Source organism: Podarcis erhardii, assembly GCF_964252035.2.
Source record: "Podarcis erhardii genome assembly, chromosome: 9".
In the NCBI taxonomy this organism is placed as follows: Eukaryota; Metazoa; Chordata; class Lepidosauria; order Squamata; family Lacertidae; genus Podarcis; species Podarcis erhardii.
The window spans coordinates 49933952-49943869 of NC_138512.1; the positions used below are offsets into that span (position 1 = coordinate 49933952).

At 41.7% G+C, this 9918-nt stretch overlaps 1 long non-coding RNA gene across 1 annotated transcript; it reads right to left on the bottom strand.

Moving 5' to 3' along the window:
- Positions 1 to 2912: 2912 nt before the first annotated feature.
- LOC309350582 lies at positions 2913 to 5510 on the bottom strand. The gene is made up of 2 exons (XR_014160462.1): positions 5301 to 5510; positions 2913 to 3038 (listed from the first exon to the last, which is right to left on the bottom strand). It is a non-coding gene; the product is annotated as an uncharacterized lncRNA (long non-coding RNA).
- Between the last annotated feature and the right edge of the window lie 4408 nt (positions 5511 to 9918).

Genomic DNA, 9918 nt, shown 5'->3' on the forward strand with positions numbered 1-9918 from the left:
AGGAGACACCTTCAGATTTCACCATTGATTTAATTAATCAGGAATCCAAAGATTCTGTTTTACCAGGTGAAATCGTGCTCATGCCCACCCAATTGGCAGGCCCACTACCTTCCAAGGTCGCGGGCTTGATTTTGCCGAAATCTTCTGCAGCCAAAGAAGGAATCATGGTTATTCCTGCAGCCTTGGATCCTGACTATGTGGGCACAATAATGCTTCAACTTTGGAGCCATATGCCCATGCAGTTAAAAAAGGGTGACTCCTGGGCACATTTGGTAGTGCTTCCTACCCCTCCTACTGCTTCCATTATGGATAATAATTTGCACCAGCTCTGTCCCCTTTCTCCACAGCTTTTAGCTGTAATCCAGAGGATCGGTGAACAGAAACTTCTTCGTAAGTATAAAATCAATGGCAAAGTTCTGGAAGGCTTGATTGATACAGGCGCAGATGTTTCTGTGATTTCCAGTAATTGCTGGGACCCCACGTGGCCCCTTGAGTCTGCCTCTGCTGTCTGGGGTGTGGGTGGCCCACAAAATTCTTCCAAAAGCGTACAATGGCTGCCTGTTTCTCTGCCTGATAGCTCTGAAACCATTGCATGTATTCAGCCCTGTGTACTGAAAATTCACCTCAATCTGTGGGGCAGAGACCTACTACAACAATTACAAGCTACCATTCAATTTAATGAGTAAGCTTGCATTCCCCCTCAACTGGAAATCCACCATCTTTGTATGAGTGGAACAATGGACCAGTGACAAAAAGCATCATTTGTCCCACTCTAGATATCGCCACTCTGTGGAATTGATTAATGATTGTAACGATTTTGTTTTTTCCCCTAGCAGATCTGAATATATTTTTTTAGCTGTCTCTTTTTTAGGAGTCCCTGGATTGGCTGTCCGGAATAGCAGAAATATTAACTCTTTAGCTTGCTCCGCAGCAAAAGCCTTGAATTCTACTTCACAAGCTCTTCACCTTTTGAATAAAGAACAGAGGGAATTGCGTCATGGACTCTTACCGCGCTGCTATCGATTATCTATTGATGCTCCATCATTACGGATGCGAACAAGTGGAAAACATGTGCTGCTTTAATATCACTGACAATTCTAAGGCTATCCAAAAACAAATCTCTCATTTGCAAAATCTCATACATCACATCAAACAAGATGTTGGTTTTCCTGCTTTCTGGGATTCTTTCACCCAGTGGCTTACCGCTTGGCTGCCAAACTTTACTTGGCTTCGTAGTCTTTTTCAATATGCCATTGTTATTATATGTATATTAATTTTGTTTTGCTGCTTCCTCCAATGCATTCCTGGCCTCATAAGTCTTTTCTCTCGGCTTCTCTCTCCCCCTCAGCCACCCAATAAAATCCTTGCTGCTTATCTTGCGAAATGGCAACACCAACAGTAAACCAAAGGGGAGAAATGGGCAGATTTATTTCGAGCATGCGCTGGCAAACCACGTATCTCGTAGTATCTTCTGTCCCATCCTCCCTGGCGAACTTATTTTGGGCATTTGCTGGCACACCACTAATCCCGAAATATTTTTGCCTTACCCAGTACGCCTCGCAAAAAAGAAAAGAAAGGGGGAGATAAAGGGAAGTTTTCCTTCTGCACATATGCTTTCCCTCTGCACATAACTGTTGCATTATGGGGAAGCATTGCTTCTTTTCTCTTGCATTCTGGGAACTCTCGCTTATAATCTTTTCTCTGTTTCTGCACACACTGTACGAACCTGTTCCAAACACCAAGACATTCTCTCATCGCTCAGTTCACCTTAAGTTCATGGTGACTTGTTCTCCATGCATAGTCGACCATATCTATAGAACTTGATTATTGTATTCTTTCATGTTATGATCAATCATTAGTAATTGTTTCATGCCATATTAATCATTAATTAGGAGGTTTCATGCTTGTCTAGTCCCAACCTCGTTTCCCAGCCTTTAATCTACCGGTGATTAATGTTCACATGTAATTCCCACCCCTCACATGTAATTCCCGCCTTGTATGTATGTTAACCAATCAGCATTAAGTTTCTTTGTGTTTGTATCAACCAATCAGCCACAAGCACACCTGTGGCAATGTTTGTAATATTCAATAAAAGAGAGTTCCCGGGACTTTCCCGGCAGACGCCTCTCGTGACACCCACTACTCGTCTGTCGTGATTTTCATTCCTACACCCAGCAGTGGCAGGTAAAGTAAAAGGACCGCTGGATGGTTAAGTCCAGTCAAAGGCAACTATGGGCTCATCTTGCTTTTCAGGCTGGGGGAGCCAGCGTTTGTCCACAGAGAGCCTTCTGGGTCATGTGGCCAGTATGACTAAACCACTTCTGGTGCAACAGAACACTGTAATGGAAGCCAGAGCACACGAAAATTCCGTTTAACTTCCTGCCACAGCAGTACCCATTTATTTACTTGCACTGGTGTGCTTTCGAATATCTAGGTTGGCAGAAGCTGGGACAGAATGATTGGGGCTCACCCCATTGAACTGCCAACTTTCTGATCAGCAAGCCCAAGAGGCCCGGTGGTTTAGACCACAGCACCACTAGCATCCACCACGTCAGCAGTGGCAGACCTTGGGGTCTCAAATTTCAGTAGTGCCCTATGCGACACAAAAATTCAATGTGCCCACCTCTTGCCTTCCATTCTACATCACAGTTGTACATCATCTTCGAGGCTCTGCGCCCAGTGCAACCAAACCAGTTGTGCTCCCCTAAATCTGCCTCTATGCCCAGATTTATTCATTTGGCAAAGGTGGTCTTTGAGATATTGAACCACATAAGGGTTGGATTTTCCTACCAAAGGTTACATACAGTCTTGTTTTATTCTTACAAACTTGTACATAGAGCACATGTGTACACACAAAGACTTGTTCTATTGTGCATAGTCTTTTTTCCCATCTGCAAATGCATATTCAATGCTTTTTTATTAGAACTATGATTTATTGTAACATTCACAGGAAAACCACAGGAAAATTACCTAGAAGACCTCACATGAATTGCTTGCTTCTTGACTATATCATAGTTTTCCATTTCAGTCAAGATGATCTAAAAATACAAAGGTTTTGCCAAAGTGAAAAATGCATTTGGTGGAGGCAATAGATATTTTATTGAGAATATGCAGAATTTGTCATTTAAAATCTGATAGGGGCTTTAGCTCACAAATATCATAAAGCTTTATCTACAGGTACAATATTTTTTGCTTTTATAATGTATTAAATTGGTGCTAGCCACAGGTTAATTTTGAATAAACGTGAGAATCTTGTTATGCTGTTATAACACTTAATGAAATACCAGCCATAGGCTAAATCAATAGAAGCCCCACCCTTAGTCATATGTCTGAAAAATATGTAACAAAATACTATTATATGCTTGCATTTCATGTTGGGTTATGAAAAGATGACCCATTTTGGAAGGTTGCCACCAGCAACAATATGGGTTTCTTTCTCTTTTATTTGTGCCTAAAATATTGAGGATACTGAGAGGATTTAATAAGATATATTTTTCTTTTAAGGCAAAGGTATTAGTAATGTTGGTAATCTCAAAATGAGGCACCATTCTGCAACATGGTAACTTTCAATTACAGTGGTATCTCAGGATTCGAACAGGATCTGTTCCAGAGCCCCTTTTGCATCCTGAATGGAACATAAGACACGACGGCGCATCTGCGTATGCGTGGGTCGTGTTTTGCCGCTTCCGCGCATGTGCGTGACGTAATTTTGAGCGTCTGCGCATGCGCGAGCGGCAAAACCCAGAAGTAACGTGCTCCGTTACTTCTGGGTTGCCACGGAGCGCAACCCGAAAGCACTTAACCTGAAGCACATTCAACCCGAGTTATGACTGTAGTGCTATTTTTCTAGAAAAAGAGGTGCCGGAACTCACCATGAACACCTCCCTTCTTCTCATGGAATGGCAATGGTGTCCACCCGAGAAGGGCCAGAACTGAGTTACAGTGAGTTCCAGCTGAACAAAAGCCCTGCTTTTAACAACTCAAACTTCTGCACATCTCTTGTCAGTCTGTCTGTGGACTCCTTCCCCTTCACCATCATTTCTGATCATATAGCAGAAGCCAGCTGTGACCTTGGCTGACCATTGAGTCAAGACACCGCAGTCTCCACTGTGCCTCATTCCCAAAAGGAAACACGAACCCTGGAAAAGTGCCTGGAACCGCTGGAATCTCACACTACTTGGAGGTAGGCGTGGTGTGCAACTACGTTTGCCTTTGCACGATTCACCTATTCATACATTTTGGGTCAAGTTGATTTTTAAAGCATGTATACATTTTTTTTAATTTTTTCCAACCAAACCTTCATTTGAAAACTTTTGGACATCCACCCTGAATGATGATGATGTGAAAAACTGCATATGTTTTTTTAATTAAAGCAAGATAGAATAGCTGTAGCTGTGGTTCTGGCCATGCTACCAGACTTAATAAGCCTCAGTTGATCTAAGAGACCATCTTAACAATCTTTAATAGATGCAACTGGCCTGTCCCTGTTTTTCATCCAAAGTCAGCAGCCCTTATCTAGCATGAAAGGATTGCATGAGAAGGAGAGGCCCACCCAACGAGGAAGCATTGCCACTTTCTCTACTTCTTGTCAACCTTTTCCCTATCCAAATCCTACCTTTCCAAGTCATTTTAGTTTGAGATTGAACAGAACAACAGCTAAAATATTTATGGCTAGGTAAGTCTCTTACTATGTGAATTTAGTCAGTGTCAGACCATTGGGAATATAAACCAAAGTCTAGATGAGTCTTTGGGTGAGTAGAATGGGATTATTAAGAGCAAACAGAGGAGCCAAAAACAACACTCTGTTTTTCATTTATGTCCTAGTTTAGCCAGATTTCAGTCTTCAGACAGTGTTAAATTAATCTTCAGTAGCCATGCACATTTTGTCTATCTCTTAAGTTTCAGCTTTTGGTACCAGTGTCCTGAATGTCCTAAATTTAAATATTGCTATCTCTCTGTCCCCCTCATCCCGCCCTGCATACAATTTTCATGGAGGCACTTTCTGTTCAGAGTCTTAGTATAATTTAACAATTTAATAATATTTATTCATAATTAGGAGTTATGGGTTTGCATATGGCACCTAATTATTCTGGATGCTTATATTCCAAGCAGACAGTGAATAGCACCATAAAGCTTTCTCATCCTAACTGTGTGAATGGGCAACAAAATAGGCCATAGAATTCAATAAAAAATAAGGAGAAAATAAGACACGTTTGTTTCTGGGTATGACTGTTGTGGTGTCTGAACTGGTATTTTTTAAAATCTTGGGGTCATAGTAAAATAACTGCACAAGGACACACCTTCTGTTCTAGCAACTCACTGTTCCAACTGTTGCTTGTTTTGCTCCATTACTTCTTCTGATGGATGCCAGCAATTCTCATAAGATCCAAACAAATACAGGGAAACAATTTTCTATAAATATCCTCAAGTCTGATTTATAATTTAACCTCATCTTATTTCCTCCATAGTAATGGGGTTGCAGACTGAGCCAGAAGCCTTTGGGCCCTGGTAAGGTACTGTATTTTTCGTCCTATAGGACGCACTTTTTCCCCTCCAAAAATGAAGAGGAAATGTGGGTGCGTCCTATGGGGCGAATACAGGCTTTCGTTGAAGCCTGGAGAGTGAGAGACTCTCGCTCTCCAGGCTTCAGGAAGCTCTGCACAACCCTCTGGAGCCTGGCACCAAGCCACGCCGGCCTCCGGAAGGTCGCGCAGAGCTGCCTGCGCTCCCGGGCTCCGTGCAGCTCTGCGCGACCCTCCGGAGCCCGGCGCCAAGCCGCGACGGCCTCTGAAGGGTCGCGCAGAGCTGCCTGCCCTCCTGGGGTCCGCGCAGCTCTGCGTGACCCTCCGGAGAGTCGCGCAGAACTGCCTGCGCTCCCGGGCTCCGTGCAGCTCTGCGCGACCCTCCGGAGCCCGGCGCCAAGCCGCGACGGCCTCTGAAGGGTCGCGCAGAGCTGCCTGCCCTCCTGGGGTCCGCGCAGCTCTGCGTGACCCTCCGGAGGGTCGCGCAGAACTGCCTGCACTCCTGGGCTCCACACAGCTCTGCGCAACCCTCCGGAGCCTGGCGCCAAGCCGCGCTGGCCTCCGGAGGGTTGCGCAGAGCTGCCTGCCCTCCCGGGCTCCACACAGCTCTGCGCGACCCTCTGGAGCCTGGCGCCAAGCCGCACCGGCCTCTGGAGGGTTGCGCAGAGCTGCCTGCATTTCGAAGCCTCTTCAGCGCGCCCGGGATTCGCACAGCTGTCCACAAGCCTGGGGAGACCGGCGCGGCTCCCTAGGCTTGCAGATAGCAGGCTGTTCTGGGGGCTGGGGTCGGGGGAAGCTCAGGCATCCCCCGCGCCAGCCCCGTGCCTGGGGGGGGGAATAATTTTTTTTCTTTATTTCCCCCCCAAAAAAACTAGGTGCATCCTATAGGGTGGTGCATCCTATGGGGCGAAAAATACGGTAACCTCTTCCAGCAGGGCTTGGGCACTGGGGTTGGAGTCTTTTCTCTCTGTCTGCACATGTGTTAGAGATTTACAAAATTAAGCATAGTAAGAGTTTGAATGACCAAACTGCAATCCTATGCACAATGGAGTAAGTCAAACTGAACTTAAATGGGACCATACTAGAGAGGGATGGGGAGAAAAAGAGAGATTTAAGTAAAAGTATGAATTATATTTTCAGAGTGAATAAAGAAAATAGTCTCTTTCACAATATCAGCAATTAGGGTCATCCAGTGAAATTAATTAATAAAGCTTAAATGGAAATACTTTTTTCAACATACAATTTTCCCCCTTACATTGTTCTTCCTATTTGAAGCTTGTCCTATTTGAAGATTTTTCTCAGACTTCCCTATTATTTTGCCATTTGCAATTTTTAGGAGTATGTTTTCTTTTTCTGGCCTTGAGGAAAGAGTTCTGCATGTAATATATACTGGAACCCACTGAAATTTACTGGATATTATATCAAGCCACTCATTATTCTTTAGTTATGAATTTTCAACCAGGTGTAGAGCCACACATCTATTTGATTCACTTTTTTTTTTAATGAATATGTTTTTCATACCTTGCGTGGCTTCACAGATGCTGATGAGCTGCTAATTTGTGCTTTGTTTTCTGTATGAATTTCACATGTTGTCACAAAATATTGTTCAAGCAAAGTGAATGTTCCCTCACCCCCACCTCCCACCTCCCATCTTTCTTTTAATAACTCTGCATGAACCCTGCTCAGTTTAACATAATGTGGCTTTGTTCTGAAAAAGACACACATCCCACCAATTACCACAAGTACTATGAATGTACCATAAATACACCTTTACTTTGCAGAAAACTTTTAAAGGCTGGGAAAGAAAGGAACAAAAGAGAAAGAAAAACAATGAGGAAAATCAGTAACAATTAGCTGATAATTCCACTTCTGATTTTTATTTCAGTTATATCATCTGCTAAGCATGGATTTGTCCCTCTCTCATAATACTAGAAATCCAGAGCCATCTGAAGAAGCTGAACAGACAAAAGAAAGCAGTTCTTCACGCTATACATAGTTAAGCTATGGAATTCGCTCCCAGAAGATGTAGTGATGACCACCAAGTTGGTTGAGTTTAAATAAGGATTAGACAAATTCATGGGGGATAAAGCTTTCAATGGCTATTAGGCACAATGGCTAAGTTTTTTATCCCCACTTTTGGAGTATGTCACTGAATATCAGTTGCTGGTAATCACAAGTGGGAAGAACACTGTCATTCTTGGTTTCTCTTTGTGGGTTTCCCATAGACATCTGGTTGGCCACAGTGAGAAAAGAGAGATGGGCTAGATGAGATTGTGGCATAATCCAGTATAGCTTGTTTTATGTTCATAAATAAAAAACCTTTACCCTTCTATTTAACTTGGATTTCCAGAACAAAGTTTCATGGGAAGTAGGAATGAGCATTGTTGTATCCAGCTGGTGGTTCCTTTGTCAACCAGATTACTTGTCAGTAATCTGGGCCAGGACAACCAGTTGATGTCTCATAGAAAGAGGTAATGGTTAGAATATAATTGGAAATGTCTTATGCCACTTTTCTTTTTACATTATTGAGCAAACCAGATATGATGTTAATTTTTTTTTACATTAAATAGACATATTTTAAATACTGGAAATAGCAGCTGATTGTGTGTCTGATAAAAATTGGGATCACAGCAGGTAGGGAAGGAAAGATTAACTTTCCTCCCCTGCTTGGATCCTGCTGGAAAATGCTCCTTTGAAGATGTTTTTTGCATTGGAAGGAAATTTTCCTTTGCAACATACAGATGCAACCCATTTTTAGATGTATGTGATAAACCTATAAATACATATTTGGGATTATATCCCATTGAACAAAGAATGAATATTGATCTGTTTATTTTTTGATAATTATTAGATACCCTTTTTAAAAAAAAACAAAAAAAACAACTCCTCTATATTTGTATACAGTCTGGAGAGGATGAACATTTCCATTGTCTAAAAAAAATGACAGATTTTAGATAATGGGGATAGCTCATTTTCAAAACAGAAATCAGATTCATAGTCTTTCTGCGTATAATTTCCACCAGGACTGGATTTAATAAGTAAACATTTAATAAGGTTATTGGGTAAGTATATGTAACATGTTTTTTTTTTTTTTTTAAAAAAAATATTTATTAAAGTTTTTTGAATACAAATGCATAAATAATAAACAACATTACTTATATCATAACATAATTTCGTCACTTCTTTGGACTCCCTCACGTCTCCCGCTCCCACTTACATCGTTAAAAATTTTTTTCCAAGCAAATTACCATCTTGTTTACAATCTTATATCCGCTCATTTAAGTAGAATCTAGCAGTTCTCCAAAAGATTTATATTTTCCTTAATCTCACTTATCGTCAAATTCAGATCTAATTCAGTGGTGGACAATTATTTGTGATCTAGCATCCTTCTTAACATTCAACCAAATTACAATATTTTTGTAAATAAATCTTAAATTTCTTCCAGTCTTCTTCAACCCTCTCTTCTCCCAGGTCTCGGATTCTGCCAGTCATCTCGGCCAGTTGCATATAGTTCATCAGCTGCATCTGCCACTCTTCCAGTGTGGGTAGATCTTGAGTTTTCCAACTCTTAGCGATGAGTATCCTTGCTGCCATTGTTGCATACATAAAAAATGTTCGGTCCTTCTTTAACACCTTCTGGCCGACAATACCCAGAAGGAAGGCCTCTGGTTTCTTAGTGAAGGTATACTTAAATACCTTTTTCAACTCATTATATATCATTTCCCAGAAGGCCTTCACTTTAGGGCAGGTCCACCAGAGGTGAAAGAATGTTCCTTCATTTTCTTTACATTTCCAACATTTATTATCAGACAAGTGGTATATTTTGGCAAGTTTAACTGGGGTCATGTACCATCTATATATCATTTTCATTACATTTTCCTTCAGAGCATTACATGCAGTGAAATTCAGCCCAGTGGTCCACAACCTTTCCCAGTCCTCAAACATAATGTTATGCCCAATGTCCTGAGCCCACTTTATCATAACCGATTTAACCATTTCGTCTTGTGTATTCCATTTTAACAGCAGGTTATACATTCTTGATAATACCTTAGTCTTTGGTTCTAACAATTCTGTTTCCAACTTTGATTTCTCCACCTGGAACCCTAACTTTTTATCATTTTTAAAGACTTCTTTAATCTGAGCGTAATGTAACCAGTCTCGCACTTTATCCTTCATTTTCTCCAAACTCTGCAATTTCCAATTGTCTCCATCTTTTTCTAATATTTCCCAATATTTTGGCCATTTGGCCTCCATATTGGGTCTTTTTCGGGCCTTAGCTTCCAGAGGTGAAAGCCACCTCGGAGTTTTGTTTTCCAATAAGTCTTTGTATTTTGTCCAGACATTAAATACTGCTTTCCTGACAATATGGTTCTTAAAGGCCTTATTGATCTTAACC